We start from the raw sequence: 17069 nt of genomic DNA, 5'->3' as shown, positions 1-17069 counted from the left end.
AGTTGGGAGACCAAAGGATCGTCTCGCTCCCAGAGAGGATTCACCCAGGCCAAAGCCTCACCGTCCAAATGGGAAACCACAAAAGCTACCTTGGCTCGATCGGTAGGGTATGGTAATGGTGACAATTCAAAATGCAATTGACACTGGTTAAGAAACCCAGACATAGTTTAGGATCCCCACCATACTGAGGGGGCCGGGCCAGACGGGGCGAGGGTTGCGGAGCGGGTACCTGGATAGGAGCAGAGGTGACATTCTGGAGAGAAAGAAGCCGATTATCCACAGAGGCCATGTAATTCAGCATATGAGACTGAGTGTCCCGCTGTTGGCTAAGCTTCTGCTGAAGGGCGGCCAACTGAGAGGCGTTACCAGGATCAGAAGACTGTAGGCCCGCCAGACGAGACTCCCTGTTTTTGAGAAAGGACAGGATCCTAGTCTGGTTCTCTCGTAAAAAGTAGTTCCTTTTGAGTAGCAGAGACACCAGCGGGGTCCATGGCCTGATGATACTGTGAGGATACTGCGAGGATACTAAAGAAAAAACAGGAAGTGGACCCACTGGACTGTGACGATGAACCTCCCACGAACGAGCTGACCAGATAGACCGTCCCCTATACAGGGAGAGTTTAGGGCAGGACCGTGGGGGACTATCGCCACAGCAGCTGGGAGACAAAGATGGACAAGAAAGTAGTCCACAGAGACTCCGGACTAGCGAGAGTGCAAGAGACACTGTACGGGCGGATTAGGCAGGAACACAGAACTAGCGAGAACAGAGAGGACATGGAACAGGCAGGCGTGCAGGGACACAGGAGTGGCGGATATGCAGAGACACAGGACTGGCGGGTATGCAGAGACACAGGACTGGCGGGTATGCAGAGACACAGGACTGGCGGGTATGCAGAGACACAGGACTGGCAGGTATGCCGAAACACAGGACTGGCAGGCATGCGGAGACACAGGACTGGATCTAAGGAAAGCAAGGAAGACAAGAAGGTGAACGTGCGGCCCAGAACACTTGAAATCACAAATGATCATCAGGCACAGGGGAGAGGAAGTAAGCGATTAATAAAGCGAACTTCCGGGTGAGATTCTTCCAGGGTGATAGAGAGGACAAGAAGGAAGTGCCAGAAAAAAGTTAGAAGTGCGCACCCGACGAGTAGCAGAAGCCGGGAGCGAGCATTGAGAAGAGGACGCTGCAGCTGAGGAGTTGCGCCGGGACGCCGAGGACAGGTGAGTAGGGTTGAGCGAAACGGATCGTTCATTTTCAAAAGTCGCCGACTTTTGGCAAAGTCGGGTTTCATGAAACCCGACCCGATCCCTGTGTGGGGTCGGCCATGCGGTACGCGACTTTCGGGCCAAAGTCGCGTTTCAATGACGCTAAAAGCGCCATTTCTCAGCCAATGAAGGTGGACGCAGAGTGTGGGCAGCGTGATGACATAGGTCCTGGTCCCCACCATCTTACAGAAGGGCATTGCAGTGATTGGCTTGCTGTCTGCGGCGTCACAGGGGCTATGAAGGTGCGTTCCCGCCGACCGCCATCTTACTGTTGCTGATCTGAGCATAGGGAGAGGTTGCTGCCGCTTCGTCAGAAGCAGAAATAGCGTTAGGCAGGGTCCATTAACCCCCAAACCACTTGTGCTGTAGCGATTTCCACTGTCCAACACCACCTTTTGTTTGCAGGGACAGTGGAAGCTACATTTTTTTTCCTCAGCGCTGTAGCTCATTGGGCTGCCCTAGAAGGCTCCCTGATAGCTGCATTGCTGTGTGTATGCCGCTGTGCAAACAAACTGCTTTTTTCAAAGCACAAATCCTGCTGTTCCTTCCTTTCTGCACAGCTTTCTTGTTTGTTTGTCCACACTTTTCATTTAATTTGTGCAGCAGTCCACTCCTTGTTATTGCTGCCTGCCATACCTTGCTGAGATAACTGCAGGGAGATAGTAATTGTAGGACAGTCCCTGTTTGTTTTTTTTAATTCTCCCTGAAAAAAAAAAATAGTTGGAGATTAATCTTGGCATTTCTGCTAGAGTGCCAGTCCTGTGTGCCATCTCCCTCCAATTGTGGGGCACAGAAAGCCTAGTGTCTATCATCCTTTTTTTTTTTTTTTTTTTTTTTTTTAATTCTCCCTAAAAAAAAAAATAGTGGGAGATTAAGATTGGCATTTCTGCTAGAGTGCCAGTCCTGTGTGTTCCATCTCTCTCCAATTTTGGGGCACAGAAAGCCTAGTGTGTAATACTGGGCCTGATTTCTTGGCAATTCTCCCTAACAAAAAAAAGTAGTGGGAGATTAAGATTGGCATTTCTGCTAGAGTGCCTGTCCTGTGTGTGCCATCTCTCTCCAATTTTGTGGCACAGAAAGCCTAGTGTGTAATACTGGGCCTGATTTCTTGGCAAGTCTCCCTAACAAAAAAAGTAGTGGGAGATTAAGATTGGCATTTCTGCTAGAGTGCCAGTCCTGTGTGTGCCATCTCTCTCCAATTTTGGGGCACAGAAAGCCTAGTGTGTAATACTGGGCCTGATTTCTTGGCAATTCTCCCTAACAAAAAAAAGTGGGAGATTAATATTGGCCTTTGTGCTTCTGTGCCAGTCGTGTGTGCCATCTCTCTCAAATTGTGGGCCACAGAAAGCCTAGTGTCTGTTTTTGGTTATTTTGGTTTTTAAATTCTCCCTGAAAAAGAAATAAACAGTGGGAGATTAATATTGGCCTTTGTGCTTCTGTGCCAGTCCTGTGTGCCATCTCTCTCAAATAGTGGGCCACAGAAAGCCTAGTGTCTGTTTTTGGTTATTTTGGTTTTTAAATTCTCCCTGAAAAAAAAATAAACAGTGGGAGATTAATATTGGCCTTTGTGCTTCTGTGCCAGTCCTGTGTGCCATCTCTCTCAAATAGTGGGCCACAGAAAGCCTAGTGTCTGTTTTTGGTTATTTTGGTTTTTAAATTCTCCCTGAAAAAAAAATAAACAGTGGGAGATTAATATTGGCCTTTGTGCTTCTGTGCCAGTCGTGTGTGCCATCTCTCTCAAATTGTGGGCCACAGAAAGCCTAGTTTTTTTTTTTTGTTGTTTTTTTTTATTTTGGTTTTTAAATTCTCCCTGAAAAAGAAATAAACAGTGGGAGATTAATATTGGCCTTTGTGCTTCTGTGCCAGTCCTGTGTGCCATCTCTCTCAAATAGTAGGCCACAGAAAGCCTAGTGTCTGTTTTTGGTTATTTTGGTTTTTAAATTCTCCCTGAAAAAGAAATAAACAGTGGGAGATTAATATTGGCCTTTGTGCTTCTGTGCCAGTCCTGTGTGCCATCTCTCTCAAATAGTGGGCCACAGAAAGCCTAGTGTCTGTTTTTGGTTATTTTGGTTTTTAAATTCTCCCTGAAAAAGAAATACATAGTAACATAGTAACATAGTTAGTAAGGCCGAAAAAAGACATTTGTCCATCCAGTTCAGCCTATATTCCATCATAATAAATCCCCAGATCTACGTCCTTCTACAGAACCTAATAATTGTATGATACAATATTGTTCTGCTCCAGGAAGACATCCAGGCCTCTCTTGAACCCCTCGACTGAGTTCGCCATCACCACCTCCTCAGGCAAGCAATTCCAGATTCTCACTGCCCTAACAGTAAAGAATCCTCTTCTATGTTGGTGGAAAAACCTTCTCTCCTCCAGACGCAAAGAATGCCCCCTTGTGCCCGTCACCTTCCTTGGTATAAACAGATCCTCAGCGAGATATTTGTATTGTCCCCTTATATACTTATACATGGTTATTAGATCGCCCCTCAGTCGTCTTTTTTCTAGACTAAATAATCCTAATTTCGCTAATCTATCTGGGTATTGTAGTTCTCCCATCCCCTTTATTAATTTTGTTGCCCTCCTTTGTACTCTCTCTAGTTCCATTATATCCTTCCTGAGCACCGGTGCCCAAAACTGGACACAGTACTCCATGTGCGGTCTAACTAGGGATTTGTACAGAGGCAGTATAATGCTCTCATCATGTGTATCCAGACCTCTTTTAATGCACCCCATGATCCTGTTTGCCTTGGCAGCTGCTGCCTGGCACTGGCTGCTCCAGGTAAGTTTATCATTAACTAGGATCCCCAAGTCCTTCTCCCTGTCAGATTTACCCAGTGGTTTCCCGTTCAGTGTGTAATGGTGATATTGATTCCCTCTTCCCATGTGTATAACCTTACATTTATCATTGTTAAACCTCATCTGCCACCTTTCAGCCCAAGTTTCCAACTTATCCAGATCCATCTGTAGCAGAATACTATCTTCTCTTGTATTAACTGCTTTACATAGTTTTGTATCATCTGCAAATATCGATATTTTACTGTGTAAACCTTCTACCAGATCATTAATGAATATGTTGAAGAGAACAGGTCCCAATACTGACCCCTGCGGTACCCCACTGGTCACAGCGACCCAGTTAGAGACTATACCATTTATAACCACCCTCTGCTTTCTATCACTAAGCCAGTTACTAACCCATTTACACACATTTTCCCCCAGACCAAGCATTCTCATTTTGTGTACCAACCTCTTGTGCGGCACGGTATCAAACGCTTTGGAAAAATCGAGATATACCACGTCCAATGACTCACCGTGGTCCAGTCTATAGCTTACCTCTTCATAAAAACTGATTAGATTGGTTTGACAGGAGCGATTTCTCATAAACCCATGCTGATATGGAGTTAAACAGTTATTCTCATTGAGATAATCCAGAATAACATCCCTCAGAAACCCTTCAAATATTTTACCAACAATAGAGGTTAGACTTACTGGCCTATAATTTCCAGGTTCACTTTTAGAGCCCTTTTTGAATATTGGCACCACATTTGCTATGCGCCAGTCCTGCGGAACAGACCCTGTCACTATAGAGTCACTAAAAATAAGAAATAATGGTTTATCTATTACATTACTTAGTTCTCTTAGTACTCGTGGGTGTATGCCATCCGGACCTGGAGATTTATCTATTTTAATCTTATTTAGCCGGTTTCGCACCTCTTCTTGGGTTAGATTGGTGACTCTTAATATAGGGTTTTCATTGTTTCTTGGGATTTCACCTAGCATTTCATTTTCCACCGTGAATACCGTGGAGAAGAAGGTGTTTAATATGTTAGCTTTTTCCTCGTCATCTACAACCATTCTTTCCTCACTATTTTTTAAGGGGCCTACATTTTCAGTTTTTATTCTTTTACTATTGATATAGTTGAAGAACAGTTTGGGATTAGTTTTACTCTCCTTAGCAATGTGCTTCTCTGTTTCCTTTTTGGCAGCTTTAATTAGTTTTTTAGATAAAGTATTTTTCTCCCTATAGTTTTTTTAGAGCTTCAGTGGTGCCATCCTGCTTTAGTAGTGCAAATGCTTTCTTTTTACTGTTAATTGCCTGCCTTACTTCTTTGTTTAGCCACATTGGGTTTTTCCTATTTCTAGTCCTTTTATTCCCACAAGGTATAAACCGCTTACACTGCCTATTTAGGATGTTCTTAAACATTTCCCATTTATTATCTGTATTCTCATTTCTGAGAATTCTCATTTCTATTATTCCCAAATAAACAGTGGGAGATTAATATTGGCATTTGTGCTTGAGTGACAGTCCTGCGTGTGTGGCATCTCTCTCATTTGGTGCCACAGAAAACCGAGTGTGTAACATTGTGCCTGAATTTCCTTGCAGTCTCACCCACCTATAAAGGGATATCTAAATCCTACAGAAGTTAGAGTTCACCTTGTAAGTTGTTTTACAGTAACAATTACCGTTACTTTGGTTACGTTTTTAAAACAATGAGGAAGTCTGGTGGAAGAGGTCGTGGCCGTGGGCGTTCATTGCCAGCTGGTAATGATGGTAGTGGTGGTGGAGCATCAGGTGGTCGTGGGAAAAACAATATAGCACCTAAGTCTCGAGCTGTGGAGCCACGTTCGTCGTCTGGCTACACAAGGCTTCGAACGCTCCCTTTTCGGGGAGTAGGAAAACCGCTTTTAAAGCCGCAGCAGCAAGAGAAAGTTTTGGCTTACCTTGCTGACTCAGCCTCTAGCTCTTTTGCCTCCTCTTCTGAAACTGGTAAATGTAAAAGCAGCGCATCGTTAGTGGATGTTCACGGTCAGGGACAAGTCGCTTCCTTGTCCTCTTCAGCAAAAACAACAACAGAGAAGGATGCGGCAGGCGACACAACGGGTTACTCCATGGAGCTCTTTACACATACCGTCCCTGGCTTAGAAAGTGAAACAGTTAACAGGCCATGCCCATTACAAGTTGAATCGGACATGGAGTGCACTGATGCACAGCCACAGCCAGATTACTATGCTGTTCCTTTGACTCAGACCACAACATTGCCCTCGCAGTGTACTGATCCAGAATCAGACCCTGATGAGACTATGGTGCCCCGTCACGAACGCTATACCACCGACTTACACGGTGACACAGACGAAGTTGCACACAAGATAGAAGAGGAGGTTATAGATGACCCAGTTGTTGACCCCGATTGGCAGCCATTGGGGGAACAGGGTGCAGGCGGCAGTAGTTCTGAAGCGGAGGAGGAGGGGCCGCAGCAGGCATCAACATCGCAACAGGTTCCATCTGCCGGGCCCGTATCTGGCCCAAAACGCGTGGCAAAACCAAAAGCTGTTGGAGGACAGCGTGGCCATCCGGTTAAAGCTCAGTCTGCAATGCCTGAAAAGGTATCCAATGCTAGAAAGAGTGCAGTCTGGCATTTTTTTAAACAACATCCAATTGATCAGCGCAAAGTCATCTGTCAAAAATGTTCAACTACCTTAAGCAGAGGTCAGAATCTGACAAGTCTAAATACAAGTTGCATGCATAGACATTTAACCACCATGCATTTGCAAACCTGGACTAACTACCAAACGTCCGTTAAGATTGTTGCACCCTCGGCCAATGAAGCTAGTCAGCAACGCTACATCCCTTCCGTCACTGTAAGGCCACCATTTTCCGCACCACCTGCAGTATCTGTGCAGGTTTCGTTGCCAGGCCAAAGCAGTCAGGGTCAGGGAATCACCAGTTTTGTAGGTGGAAACACTGCATGTAGGGCACCGGCAAGAATACCGTCTCCAACCGTCTCTCAGTCTGCCATGTCCACTGGCACCCCCGCTAGTTCCACGATCTCCAGTCCAGCTCACCCTACATGAGACTCTCGTTAGAAAAAGGAAGTACTTAGCCTCGCATCCGCGTACACAGGGTTTGAACGCCCACATAGCTAGACTAATCTCATTAGAGATGATGCCCTACCGGTTAGTTGAAAGCAAAGCTTTCAAAGCCCTGATGGACTATGCTTTACCACGCTACGAGCTATCCAGTCGACACTTCTTTTCGAGAAAAGCCATCCCAGCCAGGGGTGGATTAAGGGTAGCCAGGGCCCCGGGCTGTTCACACACTGTGGGCCCCCCGGTCATGTGACGGGGGTCATGTGACGGGGGTCACGTGACGGGGGTCATGATATACCCGAACCAGATTATTCCAGAAAAAGGGCCGGGCCCTACTCTACTGTAACCTAGGAAATATTTGTTAAAATCTGCAATACAATTTAGGTATATCTTGACCAATAATATCACATACAAGGAACAAATACCACCGCACCATGACCAGACCACAAATTACAACCACAGTGATCGAATAATAGCACATACAAGGGACAAATACCACCGCACCATTTCCAGACCACATATTACCATACCTCCCAACTTTTGAAGTTGGGAAAGAGGGACAAAGTTTGCGGCGCGCGTTGCGCGCCGCAGCAAATTTTAGGACACACCTGTGACCACACCCATTCACTAGTCACACCCATATCCATGTCTCAACCACACCCATTTAGCACTGCTGATCACACTGTTCATAAAGAATAATTATTAAAAAAAAATATGGCCACACAGTGCTCGATACTGTATAATATCCACACAGTGCTCCATACTGTATAACGACCCCACATGATGCTCAATACTGTATGATGGCCACACATGATGTTCAATACTGTATAATGACCCCACATGATGCTCAATACTGTATAATGGCCACACATGATGCTCCATACTGTATAATGGCCACACATGATGCTCCATACTGTATAATGACCCCACATGATGCTCAATACTGTATAATGGCCACACATGATGCTCCATACTGTATAATGGCCACACATGATGCTCCATACTGTATAATGGCCACACATGATGCTCCATACTGTATAATGGCCACACATGATGCTCCATACTGTATAATGGCCACACATGATGCTCAATACTGTATAATGGCCACACATGATGCTCAATACTGTATAGTGACTGCACATGATGCTCCATACTGTATAATGACCGCACATGATGCTCAATACTGTATAATGGCCATACATGATGCTCCATACTGTATAATGGCCACACATGATGCTCCATACTGTATAATGACCGCACATGATGCTCTATACTGTATAATGACCATACATGATGCTCCATATTGTATAATGACCGCACATGATGCTCCATAATGGCCACACATGATGCTCCATACTGTATAATGACCGCATATGATGCTCCATACTGTATAATAGCCGCACATGATGCTCCATACTGTATAATGACTGCACATGATGCTCCATACTGTATGACAGCACATGATGCTCCATACTGTATAATGACTGCACATGATGCTCCATACTGTATAATGACAGCACATGATGCTCCATACTGTATAATGACAGCACATGATGCTCCATACTGTATAATGGCCACACATGATGCTCCATACTGTATAATGACCGCACATGATGCTCTATACTGTATAATGGCCACACATGATGCTCCATACTTTATAATGACCGCACATGAGGCTCCATACTGTATAATGGCCACACATGATGCTCCATACTGTATAATAGCCGCACATGATGCTCCATACTGTATAATGACCGCACATGATGCTCCATACTGTATAATGGTCACACATGATGCTCCATACTGTATAATGACCGCACATGAGGCTCCATACTTTATAATGACCGCACATGAGGCTCCATACTGTATAATGACCGCACATGATGTTCCATACTGTATAATAGCCGCACATGATGCTCCATACTGTATAATGACTGCACATCATGCTCCATACTGTATAATGACCGCACATGATGCTCCATACTGTATAATGACCGCACATGATGCTCCATACTGTATAATGGCCACACATGATGCTCCATACTGTATAATGACCGCACATGATGCTCTATACTGTATAATGGCCACACATGATGCTCCATACTTTATAATGACCGCACATGAGGCTCCATACTGTATAATGGCCACACATGATGCTCCATACTGTATAATAGCCGCACATGATGCTCCATACTGTATAATGACCGCACATGATGCTCCATACTGTATAATGGTCACACATGATGCTCCATACTGTATAATGACCGCACATGAGGCTCCATACTTTATAATGACCGCACATGAGGCTCCATACTGTATAATGACCGCACATGATGTTCCATACTGTATAATAGCCGCACATGATGCTCCATACTGTATAATGACTGCACATCATGCTCCATACTGTATAATGACCGCACATGATGCTCCATACTGTATAATGACCGCACATGATGCTCCATACTGTATAATGGCCACACATGATGCTCCATACTGTATAATGACCGCACATGATGCTCCATACTGTATAATGGACACACATGATGCTCAATAATACTGTATAATGACCGCACATGATGCTCCATACTGTATAATGGACACACATGATGCTCCTTACTGTATATTGGCCGCACATGATAATGGCCACACATAGCTACTCCTACACACGCGGCTGCGCTCCGTAAACTTTGCATACACGGCTCCGCTCCGTACACACGGCTCCACTCCATACATCTCATACACACACGGCTCCGCTCCGTACACATTCAGCTCCGCTCCATACACCTCATACACGGCTCTGCTCCATACACCTCATACACACACGGCTCTGCTCCATACACCTCATACACGGCTCCGCTCCATACACCTCATACACACACGGCTCCGCTCCATACATCTCGTACACATGGCACTACTCCGTACACCTCATACACACACCGCTCCGCTCCATACACATTGCACACACTGCTCCGCATACCTTGCACACACACAGCTCCGCTGCGTACACCTCATACACATACGGCTCCTCTCCATACATCTCGTACACACACGGCACTACTCCGTACACCTCATACACACGTGGCTGTGCTCCGTACACCTCGTACACACGCGGCAGTGCTCCGTACACCTCGTACACACGGCTCCGCTCCGTACACCTCGTACACACACGGCTGTGCTCCGTACACCTCGTACACATGGCTCCGTACACCTCTTACACACGACTCCGCTCCGTACACCTTGTACACATGCGGCTGTGCTCCGTACACCTCGTACACATGGCTCCATACACCTCTTACACATGACTCCGCTCCGTACACCTTGTACACATGGCTCCGTACACCTCTTACACACGACTCCGCTCCGTACACCTCGTACACACGCGGCTGCGCTCCGTACACCTCGTACACACGCGGCTGTGCTCCGTACACCTCGTACACACGCGGCTGTGCTCCGTACACCTCGTACACACGACTCCACTCCGTACACCTTTCACATGCTGCTCCGCTCCGTACACCTCATACACACGCGGCTGTGCTCCGTACACCTCGTACACACACGGCAGTGCTCCGTACACCTCGTACACACGCTGCTCCGCTCCGTACACCTCGTACACACGCGGCTATGCTCCGTACACCTCGTACACATGGCTCCGTACACCTCTTACACATGGCTCCGCTCCGTACACCTTGTACACATGCGGCTGTGCTCCGTACACATGGCTCCGTACACCTCTTACACACGACTCCGCTCCGTACACCTCGTACACACGCGGCAGTGCTCCGTACACCTCGTACACACGCTGCTCCGCTCCGTACACCTCGTACACACGCGGCTGTGCTCCGTACACCTCGTACACATGGCTCCGTACACCTCTTACACACGACTCCGCTCCGTACACCTTGTACACATGCGGCTGTGCTCCGTACACCTTGTACACATGGCTCCGTACACCTCTTACACACGACTCCGCTCCGTACACCTCGTACGCACGCGGCTGCGCTCCGTACACCTCGTACACACGCGGCTGTGCTCTGTACACCTTGTACACACGACTCCGCTCCGTACAACTCATACACATGCTGCTCTGCTCCGTACACCTCGTACACACGCGGCTGCGCTCCGTACATCTCATGCACACGGCTCCGTACACATCGTACACATACGACTCCGCTCCATAGACCTTTCACACGCTGCTCTGATCCATACACCTCGTACACACACGGCTCTGCTACATCCACCCTGTAAACACCTCCTGACCTCACACATACGCACGATGCTGAAGTTGGTTTCTTATTCGTTCAGTTTCTTATTCGGGCTGAAGTTGGTTTCTTATTCAGCAGTTTCTTATTCGGCTATTTTTTATTTTCTGTTTTTTTCAGGTTTTGGTATAAAAATAAACCATTCTGAGTATATAATAATATGCGGTCATGTGTCCTTTTGTGAATACACTTAAAAACAGATACAAAATTTAGAAGGCTGGCACAAAAATGGGCATCAAAGTGGGCACTGAGGTATGGTATTGAAGGGGTTAAATGCCTTTGTGCCACTGATTTAACACCTGATTTACATATTTACTGATGCCCCACATGAAATGCATGTCACTCCAGCCTGGCACAAATGGGTTCTGGGCATCAAAACTGGCATCAAAGTGGGCAGAGAACCAATTTTCACACATGCGAATAAGTAACAGCTATTTTTAAGGGGTTAAATGCCTTTGTGCCACTAATCTAACACCTGATTTACATACCTACTGATGCCCCACATGAAATCCATGTCACTCCAGCCTGGCACAAATGGGTTCTGGGCATCAGAACTGGCATCAAAATGGTCAAATCGCCCATTTTCACAGATTTGAATAAGTAACAGCTATTTTTGAGGGGTTAAATGCCTTTGTGCCACTGATCTAACACCTGATTTACATACCTACTGATGCCCCACATGAAATCCATGTCACTGCAGCCTGGCACAAATGGGTTCTGGGCATCAGAACTGGCATCAAAGTGGGCAAATCGTACATTTTCACAGATTTGAATAAGTAACAGCTATTTTTGAGGGGTTAAATGCCTTTGTGCCACTGATCTAACACCTGATTTACATACCTACTGATGCCCCACATGAAATCCATGTCACTCCAGCCTGGCACAAATGGGTTCTGGGCATCAGAACTGGCATCAAAGTGGGCAAATCGTACATTTTCACAGATTTGAATAAGTAACAGCAATTTTTAAGGGGTTAAATGCCTTTGTGCCACTAATCTAACACCTGATTTACATACCTAGTGATGCCCCACATCAAAGTCAAATCACTTCAGCCTGGCACAAATGGGTTCTGGGTATCAAAACTGGCATCAAAGTGGGCAAATCACCCATTTTCACAGATTTGAATAAGTAACAGCTATTTTTAAGGGGTTAAATAGCTTTGTGCCACTGATCTAACACCTGATTTACATACCTACTGATGCCCCACATGAAATCCATGTCACTCCAGCCTGGCACAAATGGGTTCTGGGCATCAGAACTGGCATCAAAGTGGGCAAATCGCCCATTTTCACAGATTTGAATAAGTAACAGCTATTTTTAAGGGGTTAAATGCCTTTGTGCCACTGATATAACACCTGATTTACATACCTACTGATGCCCCTCATTAAATGCATGTCAATCCAGCCTGGCACAAATGGGGTTTGGGCATGAAAACTGGCATCAAAGTACTGAAATCACCCATTTTCATAGATTTGAATAAGTAACAGCTATTTTTGAATGGTTAAATGCCTTTGTGCCACTGATATAACACCTGATTTACATACCTATTGATGCCCCACATGAAATCCATGTCACTCGAGCCTGGCACAAATGGGTTCTGGGCATCAGAACTGGCATCAAAGTGGGCAAATCGCACATTTTCACAGATTTGAATAAGTAACTGATGTTTTTAAGGGGTTAAATGCTTTTGGGCCACTGATAAGACACATAAAATACACAGATATTGATGTCCTGCATCAAACCCAGGTCCTTTCAACCTGGCAGAAATGGGTTCTGGGCACCAGAACTGGCATCAAAGTGGGCAAACAGCCCATTTTCACAGATTTGAATAAGTAACTGATGTTTTTAAGGGGTTAAATGCCTTTGGGCCACTGATACGACACTTAAAATACATAGACAGTGATGCCCTGCATCAAACCCAGGTCCCTTCAGCCTGGCCCAAATGGGTTCTGGGCACCAGAACTGGCATCAAAGTGGGCAAACAGCCCATTTCCACAGATTTGAATAAGTAACTGATGTTTTTAAGGGGTTAAATGCCTTTGGGCCACTGATACAACACGTAAAATTCACAGACAGTGATACCCTGCATCAAACCCAGGTCCCTTCAGCCTGGCCCAAATGGGTTCTGGGCACCAGAGCTGTCATCAAAGTGGGCAAACAGCCCATTTTCACAGATTTGAATAAGTAACTGATGTTTTTAAGGGGTTAAATGCCTTTGGGCCACTGATATGACACTTGCAATACACATAAAGTGATGCCCTGCATCAAACCCAGGTCCAATCAGCCTGGCCCAAATGGGTTCTGGGCACCAGACCTGGCATCAAAGTGGGCAAACAGCCCATTTTCACAGATTTGAATAAGTAACTGATGTTTTTAAGGGGTTAAATGCCTTTGGGCCACTGATACCACAGTGCATATGTCAGGAAACAGGAAGAAGTCCTGATTACTTCAATTACACATACAGCGCTCTGAGCTGCAATTTCCTCTGCCTGCCCACACAAGGCTGGAATTCTAAGCCACTCTTTCTCCCTCCCCCCGCTATACAGCCGTAATGTATGACGAGCCTGCCAGCGTCATTGAAGAATTTATATGGCCCTGTGCTGCTGTCACGATGATGCCAAAAAATGTCTTATTGTGAGTGTAGTTTCAGAAGGACATGGCTAACTACACACACACACTCACAATGCAGCTGCGACCCCTTTCTCTTCCCTTAACCCCTCAGCTTCACTCCTACCCGAAACAAAGCCTATGATAGAGACTGGGCAACCTGATACTAATGGTGGGCAGGGTGTGGCTTTAAACTGCAGGTGACCAATCCGGCAAAGCCACCCGTTGTCCCTCCCCTCTCACTCAGGAATGCCTTTGTCTGAGACCTTGGAATAAGGTAAAGAACTGTCCGATCAGTGCATATCATTAACCAGCCCTTTAGTGATGTCACAAGCTCAGAAGTATAAGTCACTATACTCTTAGACCAGCCATCAGTCTTGGTCGGGAAGCGATCTAACACAGCTTGGCAAAGCTGTTCCATGCATCTGGATGTATTTATCCTCCTAAGGCTCCTTTCACACTAGCGTCGTTTTGGAGAAAAAACGCATTCTGCAAAGTTGTCTGCAGGATGCGTTTTTTCCCCATAAACTAACATTACCGACGTATTGCCACACGTTGCAACCGTCGTGCGACGGTTGTGCCGTGTTGTGGCGGATCGCCGGCACAAAAAAACGTTCAAAGTAACTTTTTTTGTGCGTTGTGTCCGCCATTTTCGGCCGCGCATTCGTGGCCGAAGCCACGCCCCTCCTCGCCGCAACTCACAATGGGGCAGCGGATGCGTGGAAAAAATGCATCTGCTGCCCCCGTTGTGCGGCGCTTCCACAGCATGCGTCGGTACCTGGGCCCGACGCTCTGCGACGGGCCGAGCCCGACGCTAATGTGAAAGTAGCCTAAGCCACAGGCCAGCCAAGATGATACCATGACATAACCTGTAAGTTCTCTTTTCAACGTTAATCCTTTTTTATTTTGTAATCTGTAATGTACCGTATTTTCCGGCGTATAAGACGACTTTTTAACCCCTGCAAAGCATCTCAAAAGTCGGGGGTCGTCTTCTATGTCGGGTCCGGCATGTGCAGGGATCGGTCCTGTATGGTTCCCAGGATCTAAAGGAGAGGAGACTCTCCTTCAGGCCCTGGGATCCATATTCATGTTAAAAAAAAGAATAAAAATAAAAAATATGGGATACACTTACCCATCGACGGCCCGCGGCTCTCATCGGTGCAAGGGCCGGCCTCCAATCCTAAGGATGCATTGATCGAAGGACCTTCGGTGACGTCACGGTCACCCGACCGGTCACGCGACCGAGACGTCATCAAAGGTCCTTCATTCAATGCATCCTTAGGAACCGATCATGTGACCCCTGACTCCTCCCATCCTGTGACCTCATCACAGGTCCTGTGCACAGAGCAGCCATTATGTGGTGTGCTGCTGTGCAGGCCTGGTGCAGGGACTCGGAGCTCTCAGCTGACCGGCTGATACACGCAACTCCCAACCAATGCGGGCCCCCTCTCTCTGCCCACCGGGTCCGGGGGCACACAAATGCCGGCGGGCATTCAGACAATTAGTGGAGGGTCAATCTGTGCGGTAGCCCAGGGCCCCCCCAGACCACTGGGCCCTGGGCTACCGCCCATATTGACCCTCTGATAGTCCGCCCCTGATCCCAGCCCTCCACCAGCATGTTACGGAGCGCATCGTCCATGCACTCAGGCAATCTGTGAGTACAAAGGTGCACCTGACAACAGATGCATGGACCAGTAGGCATGGCCAGGGACGTTATGTGCCCATCACGGCACACTGGGTGAATGTGGTGGATGCAGGGTCCACAGGGGACAGCAATTTTGGGACAGTTCTGCCTAGCCCACGGCCTAGGAAACAGTTGGCTGTAGCCGTTCGCACCCCCTCCTCGTCCTCCTGCAGAAGCGAGAGCTCGTATGCAGACCTATCAGCGGTCTTTCAACCTTCCCCAGCATCGCCTAATCATCGACGTTGCAACAAGGTGGAACTCAACACTGCACATGCTTCAGAGACTGTGCGAACAGAGGCGTGCTGTTATGTTTTTGTCGGAGGATACACATACACGGGCAGGCATTAGGATGGCAGACATGGAGTTGTCAGGTGTGCAGTGGTCGAAGGTACAAGACATGTGTCAAGTCCTTCAGTGTTTTGAGGAATGCACATGGCTGGTTAGTGCAGACAACGCCATAATAAGCATGAGCATCCCCCTAATGCGTCTGCTGATGCAAAGTTTGATGCACATAAAGGAGCAGGCGTCTGCAGCAGAGGAAGAGGAAAGCCTTGATGACAGTCAGCCATTGTCTGGTCAGGGCAGTGTACAGGACGAGGTAGCGGGCGAACAGGAGGAGGAGGAGGACGAGGAGGATGATGGGGATGAGTGTTTTTTTTAATGAGGAAGCTTCTCCGGGGCCAATAGCAACTGATGGCATTGCAAGGCCGGGTTCAGTTTTTTTTAGGGAGACAAGTGACGTAGATGTGCCTGAAACTGCCTCTCAACCCAGCACAACCGCAGATTTGACAACTGGAACTTTGGCCCACATGGCGGATTATGCCTTATGTATCCTCAAAAGGGACACACGCATTTGTAAAATGATGGCCGATGACGATTACTGGTTGGCCTGCCTCCTTGATCCAAGCTATAAAGGCAAATTGCAAAATATTATGCCACATGAGAACCTGGAACAAATATTAGCAACCAAACAATCAACTCTTGTTGACCGTTTGATTCAGGCATTCCCAGCACACAGCACCGATGATCGTTATCACACGAGCTGCAGGGGGCAGCAGGCCAGAGGTGTTAGAGGTGCACAAATCAGAAGTGGCGTTGGACAGAGGGGTTTTCTGACCAGGTTGTGGAGTGATTTTGCTATGACCGCAGACAGGACAGGCACTGCAGCATCAATTCAAAGTGACAGGAGACAACATTTGTCCAGTATGGTTACTAACTATTTTTCATCCCTTATCGATGTTCTCCCTCAACCGTCATTCCCATTTGATTACTGGGCATCCAAATTAGTCACCTGGCCAGAATTGGCAGAATATGCATTGCAGGAGCTAGCTTGCCCAGCAGCTAGTGTGCTATCAGAAAGAGTATTCAGTGCTGCAGGT

The 17069-nt window shown here is 46.9% G+C and overlaps 1 pseudogene; it reads left to right on the top strand.

Annotated features, from left to right (window-relative positions):
* Window positions 1-17069, top strand: part of LOC138663571 (zinc finger protein 585A-like) — a 170333-nt pseudogene that overhangs the window by 114460 nt on the left and 38804 nt on the right.

The sequence above is a fragment of the Ranitomeya imitator genome, chromosome 2, assembly GCF_032444005.1.
Source record: "Ranitomeya imitator isolate aRanImi1 chromosome 2, aRanImi1.pri, whole genome shotgun sequence".
Lineage (NCBI taxonomy): Eukaryota > Metazoa > Chordata > Amphibia > Anura > Dendrobatidae > Ranitomeya > Ranitomeya imitator.
Note: the sequence above shows the minus strand (reverse complement) of the source record. Positions and strands in the feature narration are given on the sequence as shown.